At 38.6% G+C, this 12,538-nt stretch overlaps 1 protein-coding gene across 23 annotated transcripts in view; it reads right to left on the minus strand.

Moving 5' to 3' along the window:
- The window catches only part of MTHFD2L (methylenetetrahydrofolate dehydrogenase (NADP+ dependent) 2 like), a 224,514-nt gene that overhangs the window by 118,400 nt on the left and 93,576 nt on the right, over positions 1 to 12,538 (minus strand). The window lies entirely within an intron of this gene.

Consider the following 12,538-nt stretch of genomic DNA (forward strand, 5'->3'; position numbering starts at 1 on the left):
AGATTTGGAGATAGAAAACCAAAAGAGAAGAACATGCTCGGCATTTCTCAAGCTGAAAGAACTGAAGAAAAAATTCAAGCCTTGAGTTGGTTCTACAGGAAAAATATTAAATGACACAGGAAGCATCAAAAATAGATGGAAGGAATACACAGAGTCACTGTACCAAAAAAAAACTGGTCAACATTCAACCACTTCAGGAGGTGGCATATGATCAAGAGCTGATAGTACTTAAGGAAGAGGTCCAAGCTGCACTGAAGGCACTGGCAGAAAACAAGGTTTCAGGAATTGACAGAATACCAATTGAGATGTTTCAACAAATGGATGCAGCACTGGAAGTGCTTACTCGTTTATGTCAAGAAATTTGGAAGACAGCTACCTGACCAATCAACTGGGAGTGATTCATATTTGTACCCATTCCAAAGAAAGGAGATCTAAGAGAACGGGGAAATTATCATTAATATCACACACAAGTAAAATTTTGCTGAAGGTCATTCAAAAATGGTTACGACAGTACAACAACAGGGAACTACTAGAAATTTAAGCCAGATTCAGAAGAGGACATAGAACGAAGGGTATTATTGCTGGTATCAGATAGATCTTAGCTGAAAGCAGAGAATAACAGAAAGATGTTTACCTCCATTTTATGACTATGCCAAGGCATTCCACTGTGTGGGTCATAACAAATTATGGGTAACATTGTGAAGAACGGGAATTCTAGAACACTTAATTGTGCTCATGAGGAACCTGTACATAGATCAGGAGGCAGTTGTTCAGACAGAACAAGGGGATACTATCTGGTTTAAAGTGAGGAAAGGTGTGCATCAGGGTTGTATCCTTTCGCCATAATTATTCAATCTGCATGCTGAGCAAATAATCCAAAAAGTTGGGCTATATGAAGAAGAATGTACCATCAGGATTGAAGGAAGACTCATGAACAACCTGTGATATGCAGATGACACAACCTTGCTTGCTGAAAGTGAAGAGGACTTGAAGCACTTACTAATGAAGATCAAAGACAATAGCCTTCAGTATAGATTACACCTCAACATAAAGAAAACAAAAATCCTCACAACTGGACCAATAAGCAAAATCATGACAAGCGGAGAAAAGATTGAAGTTGTCAAGGGTTTCTTTTTACTTGGATCCACAATTAACATACATGGAAGCAGCAGTCAAGAAATTAAAAGACACATCGCACTGGGCAAATCTGCTGCAAAAGACCTCTTTCAAGAGGACTAAGTGCGCCTGACCCAAGCCATGATGTTTTCAATCAACTCATATGCATGTGAAAGCTGGACAATGAATACGGAAGACTGAAGAAGAATTGATGCCTTTGAATTATGGTGTTGGTGAAGAATATTGAATATTCAGTGGGCTGCCAGAAGAATAAACAAATCTGTCTGGGAAGAAGTACAGGCAGAATACTCATTAGACTTCGTCTCATATACTTTTGACATGTTATCAGGAGGGGCCAGTCCCTGGAGAAGAATATCACGCTTGGTAGAATAAAGAGTCAGTGAAAAAGAGGAAGACGCTCAATATGATGTACTGGCACCCCCCCCCCAAAAAAAAACCCAGTGCCATCGAGTCGATTCCAGTGGCTGCAATAATGCAGTCAAATAGAGCAACGACTGTGAGGACAGTGCAGGAACTGGTGGTGGTTTGTTCTGTTGTACACAGGGTTTCTATCAGTAGGAATCAACTCGAGGATACCTAACAATAGCAACATTATTGCCTTTTATTATCACTATTTTTATAAATTCATTCTTTATTTTTCTTTGTGGATTGGAAACATTACATATAAACTTAACCAAACCAAACCCACTGCCGTCGAGTCAATTCTGACTCATAGCGACCCTACAGGACAGGGTAGAACTGCCCCACAGGGTTTCCAAGGAGTGCCTGGCAGATTCAAACTGCTGACCTTTTGGTTAGCAGCCGTAGCACTTAACTACTACTCTACCAGGATTTCCACATATAAACTTACAGATATATTTTAATACACAGATACATATATAAAAAATGCACAAATCATAAACATTTACTCAGATGATGAAGAGTTGGACGATGTTGGTGTTTTGTTAGTTGCGGTAATAACTCCACTTGTGGAAGATTCTGGATCAGCCGAATTATCCCTGGGAAAGGGGATGGTGTTTCTAGTCAGAAAATTAGTGAGAGCTGTCTGAATGGTCCTTTTCTTTTTTTTCTTTATATATTTCACAGTAACATCTCATTGCTTCCCAAATTTGCCTACCGACTTTAGCAAAGTGATCGATTGGGTCCATGTTTTCACTGTAAAAAATTTTTTTGACAACTTTTCTCCTTCCTCTTCTTCATTATTTCTTTCTTTTTCAGTATTTCTTTCCTCTTTAAAATTCATTAAGTCTTGATCCATCATTCCCCTTCTTCGTGATCTATGAGCTGTTCTACATCGGTGATATCAAGTTCTACATTCAGCATTTTTGCCATCTGGATGATTTTTTCCACTGATCTCTTCCATCATATTATCCTGAACAAAAGCTTGAAGCGTGTTCACATAATTCAATATTTTTTTTCCATATCCCCTGCATGCATTTTTCTGTAACTTTCTCCTAGGAAGATGCAATATGCCAGAAAAACTGATGGACATAAGTGTGGTTTGTCCTAACTTGAATACATTGTAAGTCGGGGACTACCTATATTTGTTATTTAAAGAAATGTACTTAGGTTTACTGTCTAATACAGTAGAGCCATGGTAAACTAATGCCATTTTCTGAGTTCATACCAAGCAGTTCAATATTCGCTTGCACTAAAAAGTGAAAAGACAATTTATCATAAAGTGGGCATTAAAAATGTTTTTTACTCAAAAGAAGTAAATTTGGGGATGATATCTTAGTGACTTAAAGAACTTATGCTACTCTTAAAATATACATGGAGGGATTCTCACACATTCTGGCATAATATACCACTTTCTTTTTAGGAATATGTGGACCAACTATCCTGGGAAGGATGTATATTATGATGTGTACCTTGGGATGTGTGTATGTGTGTGTGTGTTTTACAGACTCAATGAAACTTTCTTGTTATATTTAAAATAAAAGTAAGTAGAATTATGAAACACAATAGAAACTCAATAGAAACATTATTAAAATGGACCTGGCTTTCATTTACAATGTAGTATCTGAGCCGTGACATTAATTATTGTCCTGAATAATTTAAAGGGCACATATTAGTAAGATACTAGGAGTACACTGCCTGCAATCAGCACACTAAGAGAAGAACTATGACATATTTGATTTTGTTCCAACTACAATCAGAAAGCCCACACTTGTGCATAGTACTCATTAATCCTCAGGTTTTGTAACAAAGGTAAATCACTCTAAAACAAACAATTATTAACTAATCAAATCAGAAATAAATTTGGAGGAAATGTGCTTAGGTGAAAGGTGAAGGGGTACAGCCAGAAGCCTTTCCCCACCTATCTAATGGATAAAAAGGAAAGACTGTCATAAACAGTTCCCTGAAGGGGCACAACAGATATATGACAACATTGCTTTCCTTCAGAACCAAAACCACACCTAAAATAGGTGGCCAGATGCATAGTCAGATTACCCACAGCCCATTTCAAAAACCTCCTTTGTACCGATCATTGTGCAAGCATTGATGTATGACATTTTGACCTCTGGTTTTTTTTTAAATACTCAGTTTTCTTGGATTTTAATTAGACATGTGGACACTATTATACAGGCACAAATAATAATAATTGGAAACCCTAGTGGCATAGTGGTTAAGTGCTATGGCTACTAACCAAAAGGTTGGCAATTAGAATCCATCAGGTGTTCCTTGGAAACTCTACGGGGCAGTTCTACTCTGTCTTACAGGGTCGCTATGAGTCAGAATTGGCTCAACAGCAACAGGTTTGGCTTCTGTTTTATAGATCTAATAGGAGCCCTAGTGCCTCAGTGGTTAAGAGTTCCACTCCTAGCCAAAGGTCAGAAGTTCAAATCCACCAGCTGCTCCTTGGAAACCCTATGGGGCAGTTCTACTCTGTCCTATAAGGTCCCTGTGAGTCGGAATCAACTTGACTGCAATGGTTTTTTTTGTTTGTTTGTTGTTGTTGTTTTGGTATAGATCTTAGAAGAGCCCTGGTGGCACAGTGGTTAAGTGCTAGGTTACTAACTGAGAGGTCAGTGGTTCAAACACTCCAGCTGCTCCATGAGAGAAAAATGTAGCAGTCTGCTTCTATAAAGATTACAGCCTTAGAAACCTTCTGGGGCAGATCTTTAGGGCTGCTATGAGCTGGAATTGACTGGATGGCAATGGGTTTGATTTGCTTGGTATTTGTTGTTGTTGTTAGGTGCCATGGAATCAGTTCTGACTCACAGTGAGCCTAGGTACAACAGAACAAAACACTGCCAGGTCCTGCGTCATTCTCCCAATCGATGCTGTTTGAGCCCATTGTTGCAGTCATTGTGTCAATCCATCTCCTTGAGGGTCTTCCTCTTTTTCGCTGACCTTCTACTTTACCAAGTATGATGTCCTTCTCCAGAAACTAGTCCCTTCTGATAACGTGTGAAGCCTTGACATCCTCGCTTCTAAGCAGCATTCTGGCTGTACTTCTTCCAAGACAGAATTGTTTGCTCTTCTTCATTCTTCACCAGTTCATTCAATATTCTTCACAAACACCATAATTCAAAGGCATCAATTCTTCTTCAGTCTTCCTTATCCATTGTCCAATTTTCACATGTATATGAGGTGATTGAAAACACCAAGGCTTGGGTCAGGTGAACCTTAGTTGTTAAACTGACATCTTTGCTTTTTAACACTTTAGAGAGGTCTTTTGCAGCAGATTTGCCTAATGCAATATATCATTTCTTTTTTATTTTTATTGTACTTCAGATGAAGGTTTACAGAACAAACTAGCTTCTCATTAAACAGCACACATATTGTTTTATGACATTGGTTAACAACCCCACGACATGTCAACACTCTCCCTTCTTGAACTTGGGTTCCCTATTACCAACTTTCCTGTCCCCTTCTGTCTTCTAGTCCTTGCCCCTGGGCTGGTGTGCTTCTTTAGTCTTGTTTTGTTTTATGGGCCTATCTAATCTTTGGATCCCCTGTGCATCTGTCAGTTTGTAGTACTGTGGGTGCTTGCATGTTGCTGTGATGCTGGAAGCTATGCCACCAGTATTCAAATACCAGCAGGGTCACCCATAGAACATAGGTTTCAGTTGAACAACCAGGCTAAGACAGACTAGGAAGAAGGACCCGGCAGTCTACTTCTGTAAAGAATTGGCCAGTGAAAACCTTATGAATAGCAGTGAAACATTGATATAGTGCTGGAAGATGAGCCCCTCAGTTTGGAAGTCAGTCAAAATACGACTGGAGAAGAGTGGCCTCCTCAAAGTAGAGTTGACCTTAATGACGTAGATGGAGTCAAGCTATCAGGACATTCACTTGCTGATGTAGCACGACTCAAAATGAAAAGAAACAGCTGTAAATATCCATTAGTAATCAGAACCTGGAATATATGAAGTATGAATCCAGGAAAATTGGAAATCGTCAAAAAAAAGTGAAGTGGAACGTATAAACATTGATATCCTAGGCATTAGTGAGCTGAAATGGACTGGTATTGCCCATTTTGATTCAGACAATCATATGGTCTACTATGTCGGGAATGACAACTTGAAGAGGAAGAGGATAATATCTGTATGCCTACAAGGACGACCAGTTAATGTGACTATTATTCAAATTTACATACCAACCACCAAGGTCAAAGGTGAAGAAATTGAAGATTTTTACCAACTTCTGCAGTCTAAAATTGATTGAACATGTAATCAGGATGCACTGATAATTACTGGTAATTGGAAAGCAAAAGTTAGAAACCAAGAAGGAACCATATTTGGAAAATATGGCCTTGGAGATAGAAACGATATTGGAGATCACATAATAGAATTCTGCAAGACCAATGACTTCTTCATTCAAATAGCTTTTTTCACCAACATAAACGGCGACTATACACAGAGACCTCACTAGATGGAGTACACAGGAATCAAAATTGACTGCATCTGTGGAAAGGGATGATGCAAAAGCTCAGTATTGTCAGTCAGAACAAGGCCAGGGGCTGACTGCGGATCAGACCGTCAATTACTCATATGCAAGTTCAAGTTGAAACTGAAGAAAATTAGAATAAGTCCATGAAAGCCAAAGTACAACCTTGAGTATATCCTACCTGAATTCAGAGACCATCTCAAGAATAGATTTGACCCATTGAACACTAATGACCAAAGACCAGACGAGTTATGAAATGGCATCAAGGAAATCATACATGAAGAAAAAAAGAGGTCATTGAAAAGAAAGCAGAGAAGGCGCAGACCTAAATGGATGTCAGGAGAAACCCTGAAACTTGATCTTGAACGTCGAATAGCTAACACAAAAGGGAAAAATGATGAAGTAATAAGAGCTGAACAGAAGATTTCAAAGGGCAGCTCGAGAAGACAAAGTAAAGTATTATGATGACATGTGCAAAGACCTGGAGATAGAAAACCAAAAGAAAAGAGCACGCTCAGCATTTTTCAGGCTTAAAGAACTGAAGAAAAAATTCAGGCTTCAAATTGCAGTACTGAAGGATTCTGCAGGGAAAATATTAAGTGACACAGAAAACATCAAAAAAAGATTGAAGGAATGCAGAGAGTCATTATACCAAAAAGAATTGGTTGATGCTCAGCCATTTCAGGAGGTAGCATATGATCAAGAACCAATGGTAACGAAGGAAGAAGTCCAAGCTGCACTGAAGGCATTGGCGAAAAACAGGGCTCCAGGAATTGATGGAATGTCACTTGAGATGTTGCAACAAACGGATGCAGCACTGGAAGTGCTCACTTGTCTGTGCCAGAAAATCTAGAAAACAGCTACCTGGCCAACCGACTGTAAGAGATCCATATTTATGCTTATTCCCAAGAAAGGTGAACCAAGTGAATGCGGAAATTATCAAACAATATCATTAATATCATATGCAAGCAAAATTTTGCTGAAGATCATTCAAAAGTGGCTGCAGCAGTATATTGACAGGGAACCGACAGAAATTCAAGCTGGATTCAAAAGAGGACGTGTAACAAAGGATATCATTGCTGGTGTTAAATGGATCCTGGCTGAAAGCATAGAATACCAGAAAGATGTTTAGCTGTGTTTTATTGACTATGCTAAGGCATTCAACTGTGTGGCTCATACCAAATTATGGGTAACATTGAGGAGAATGGGAATTCTGGAACACTTAATTGTACTCGTGAGGAATCTGTACATGAATCAAGAGGCAGTCATTCAAACAGAACAAGGGGATACTGCATGGTTTAAAGTCAGGAAATGTGTGCATCAGGGTTGTATCCTTTCAGCATACCTATTCAATCTGTATGCCGAGCAAATAATCCAAGACGCTGGACTATACGAAGAAAAATGGGGCATCAGTACTGGAAGAAGATTCATTAACAACCTGCATTATGCAGATGTCACAACCTTGCTTGCTGAAAGTGAAAAGGACTTGAAGCACTTAGTAATGGAGATCAAAGACCACAGCCTTCAGTATGGATTATACCTCAACATAGAGAAAACGGAAATCCTCACAACTGGACCAATAAGCAACATCATGATAAACGCAGGAAAGACTGAGGTTGTCAAGGATTTCATTTTACTAGGATCCACAATCAACACCCATGGAAGCAGCAGTCAAGAAATCAAATGACACATTGCATTGGGCAAATTGGCTGCGAGAGTTCTCTTTGAACTGTTAAAAAGCAAAGATGTCACCTTGAGGGCTAAGGTGCGCCTCACCCAAGCCATGGTATTTTCAATTGCCTCATATGCATGTAAAAGCTGGACTGTGAATAAGGTAGACTGAAAAAGAAATGACGCCTTTGAATTGTGGTGTTGGTGAAGAATATTGAGTATACCATGGACTGCCAGAAGAGCAAACAAATCTGTCTTGGAGGAAGTACAACCAGAATGCTCCCTAGAAGCAAGGATGGCGAGACTTTGTCTCACATACTTTGAACACGTTATCAGGAAGGATCAGTCCCTGGAGAAGGACAACATGCTTGGTAAAGCAGGGAGTCAGCTAAAAAGAGGAAGACCCTCAATGAGATGTATTGACACAATGGCTGCAACAATTGACTCAAGCATAGCAACAACCATGAGGATGGCGCAGGACTGGGTGGTGTTTTGTTCTGTTGTGCATAGACTCACTATGAGTCAGAACTGACTTGACAGCATCTAACAACAACAACAACAATCTTTGGATGAAGGGTGAATCTCAGAGTGACTTCAGTACTCAGCTAAAAGGGCATCCAGGGGCCATACTCTCGGTGTTTCTCCAGTCTCTGTCAGGGCAGTAAGTCTGGTCTTTTTTTATGAGTTAGAATTTTTTCTACATTTTTCTCCAGCTCTGTCCAGGACCTTCTATTGTGATCCCTGTCAGAGAAGTCAGTGGTGGTAGCCGGGCACCATCTAGTTGTACTGGACTCAGTCTGGTGGAGGCTGTGGTAGATGTGGTCCATTAGTCCTTTGGACTAATCTTTCCCTTGTATCTTCAGTTTTCTTCATTCTCCCTTGCTCTCGAAGGAGTGACACCAGTGGAGTATCTTAGATGGCCACTCAGGCTTTTAAGACCCCAGAGGCTAATCACCACGTCCTTTGATTTCTTCACTGCTGCTTCCAAGGGTGTTGACTGTGGATCCAAGTGAAATGAAATCCTTGATAAATTCAATCTTTTCTCCGTTTATCATGATGCTGCTTATTGGTCCATTTGGGGGGATTGTTGCTTTCTTTATATTGAAATGTAATCCACATTGAAGGCTATAGTCTTTAATTTTCGTCAGTAAGTGCTTTAAGTTCTCTTTGTTTTCAGCAAACAAGGTTGCATCATCTCCATATCACAGGTTGTTAAAGAGGCTTCCTCTAATCCTGATGCTGCATTCTTCTTCATATAGCCCAGCTTCTTGGCTTATTTCCTCAGTGTACAGATTGAATAAGTATGGTGAAAGGATGCAACCCTGATGCACACCTTTCCTGATTTTAAACCAGGTAGCATTCACTTATCGTGTTCAAAGTTATACCTCATGGTCTATGTACAGGTTCCACATGAGAACAATTGAGTGTTCTGGAATTTCCATTTTTCACAATGTAATCCATAATTTATTATGATCCACATAGTCATACAAAATTTGGTTGTTATTTATATATCAAAATAATTTTACCTTCTGTCAGTCAACATATCTCTAGAACAGATATTCAGTAATGCCACACACTCAGAATATACCACAGGAATAATGACTTCACCTACAAAAAGGCTCATATTCCTACCCACACTAGAAAGTAAAGCAGTAGCATTTTCTAGTTCTTTCATTGAAGGCAGTCATCATTTCCCAGTTCTATCTCTGCCTCCACCCTACCTTACCTTTGAACTCTGCAGGTGCAAGCTCTGAGTCAATGGTGTTGATGCATTGCCACATTAAGCCTTTATGAAGTGGAGCAGCCCCAAACAAGGTATTAAAGAGAATCTAAGGCTGAATGGGCTCTGAAGAGACCATCTACCCCTCTGAAAGTCACCTTCAATTTCTTAGAAGAAAGCTTAAACAAAGATAAACACTGGACTTCTAAAGAAAAAGGTTTATTCATTCAACAATGAGTTTTCAGGTCATGGGTATAAGGGTCTTCACTAGGTACAGGAAATACAAAGGAAAATAAGACATGGTCCTGGCAACTGTGGAGGCCAAAGTATTGTGGGAGTGATGGTCTCTTTCAATGTTGACCCATTGTAATTCTTGTTATTCCCTATTGATCACATATCTCATCTAAGTCCTTTATATTTCCATTTCTCTTCTCTCTTACTATTTTGATGCACTTCTAAATTCACGATGAGATGCTTGAGAGAGTACTTTTTAAATTAAATACTTTCCATTTTCTTACTATTTTGAAGCACTTCTAAATTCACAATGTTTGAGAGAGGACTTTTTAAATTTAAATACTTTCCATGCTATCCTATGTTAGCATGATATATTTAAATTTATGTAACATTGAGGCCTATTTCATGCCTTACATGTGTATTGTTAAACATTTTTAATGCTATAAAGGAAGACAATATGAAGTAAAAACCAAAAATCTGTTGCCATGGATTTGATTCTGACTCATAGCGACCCTATAGGACAGAGTAGAACTGCTCCATAGGGTTTCTGAGGAGTGGCTGGTAGGTTCTAACTACCAATCTCTTGGTTAGCAGCCATACACTTAGCCACTGTGCCACCAGGGCTCCTCATATAAAGTAAATCCTATTGAATAATTCATAAACCTAGAAAGGGGAAAGTATGCTGTGACTATGGTGAGTCAAAAAAAAAACTAAGCCTCTTCTTCAGTGTAGTTCACACAGCATTTATTGGAGTCATTTGTTGAAGTGACTGATAACCTTCAAGGGGCACCTCCAAAGACCATTCAGAGGCCTAAGAGTACTTATTGAATTCTCTACTGATAGATCAGGAAAAGTATAATGGCTTTAGGCTCCACATTTTATTAAATATGGATTAGATACCTTAGAACTTATCCTGTTTTTAACACGGAAGTATTGTTTACTAGCAGAGGGAGAGAAGGCGTTTAATCCCTGCTGGCATGCAGACTGGGCATGTCATGAATTGTCTTGATGAGAATTTCAGCAGGGTTGAATGGACAGCCCAAGTATTAAGAATAAACAGACATGAGTGAGACCACATAAAATAGGATGGATGGCCAGAAAAAAAATACAGCAAGAAATACATTCATGTAGGGCTTTTGTTTTCAGGTCCTAGTTCTTAAAGAATAAGAATCAATAGACATTTCAACCAAATATTTGGCAATGCAGATTCAGAAATAGGATAAGCAGTCCATAAAGGATTGAGAAAACAATTTCTTCTTATTTTACAAAGCATTAGAATGAGTAAAGAATAGGCTGGGAAATACATGGTTACTAAAACTAGGATCTCAGTGGTGGAAGCATACTATGAAGATATAAGAGGCTGTGAGAATTGAGGCTAAAAAAAGTAATGTCAATTGAGTAACACTGGCCCAAGTCATATAATGGAAGCCAAATGACATAAAGGCAAAGGCATAGGATGATCATGATAAATCCATCATGTACAGACCAGAAGGCATGCATGAACAACAAACACAGGCTGTTAGAAACATTTATTAATGAAGCTTAAGGCTATACATGTAAAAGATTCAATATTTATGAAATTAAGTCAATCATACTGTTCTTATATGATTTTTCCTCTACCACATGGTATATTTTTGTTTATCATAGATAATTTCTCATGTTATTGAAAAAGAATGCTCTCAAAGATGATAAAAGTTGGAGTTATAAGGGAACGATAGGTATTAGGCATCAAAGCTTCAGAAAAATATCAATTTTTTAGTATACAACCAATCAAAGCAAATGTTATGGCAAGAATAAGCCATCTTTCATTGGCACTGCAAAAGGCAACTTTAAGGAAACTACCATGTCAACCAACACACTTCAGAGATGTCAGAACAGGACTGCTCAATCCATGGTTGTCTTTCTTTCACATAAGATAAATAAACTCACTCTAGATGGTTTTATCCATGCCTCAGTGTCTCCTACCACTGATGCTAATGTCCTCCAAACCTGTCACTCCAGATTGGAGTTCTCTCACCAACTCCAAATCCACATATCTCAACTCTCTATTGGGCTTTTCCACTTGAATATAAGATTGCAACCCTGCAATTATAACGAATTAAGAAAAAAAAACTTAGATAAATTAAGAAAAAAGAAATACAGCCTTGGGATGGTTCTCAGGATCTAAATTATTTGGGGAATGTTTTTGCTTATTTAAAGCTACAATGGGTCAAGGAAAAATCTGAATTTGCATACACATTTTACAGTTCATATTAACAAAGTATCAGCAACTTAAATAAGAACTCTTTTGAGAATAAACCCTGCTTTTTTTTATGTCTATATTTCAATTTAAAGCATATTTCAATTTTAGACATAGGGTTACAAACAATACTAGACCAAAGGAAAGGGAAATTACATTCATTTAGTATCCATTATGTGCTTGGCTACTGGATATACCATGGACTGCTGAAAGAATGAATAAGTTAATCTTAGAAGAAATGCATCTAGAATTTTCCTTAGAAGGGAGAGTAGCAAGACTTTGACTCACTTACATTTGACACATCATCAGGAAAGACAAATCACTAGAAGTGGACATCAAGATTGGTAGAGGGGGCCAAGAAAAATGCGGGAAACCCTCAATGAGAGGGATTGGCACAATAGCCACAAGAATGGTCTCAAACATACCAATGATCATGAAGACGGCACAGAATCAGGCAACGTTTTGTTCTGTTATACATAAGGTGGCCGTGAGTTGGAGCCAACATCACAGCAACCAACAACAACAATAACAGTAACAAAAGGTGCTTGGCACTTAATTTTTATAGCACCCTGTTACACTAGTATTGCTATGTCCATTTTATAATAGTTTAAAATCAAGTCCAGAAAGTTAGGTGTGATTTT

The sequence above is a fragment of the Elephas maximus genome, chromosome 5 (assembly GCF_024166365.1).
Source record: "Elephas maximus indicus isolate mEleMax1 chromosome 5, mEleMax1 primary haplotype, whole genome shotgun sequence".
NCBI lineage: Eukaryota > Metazoa > Chordata > Mammalia > Proboscidea > Elephantidae > Elephas > Elephas maximus.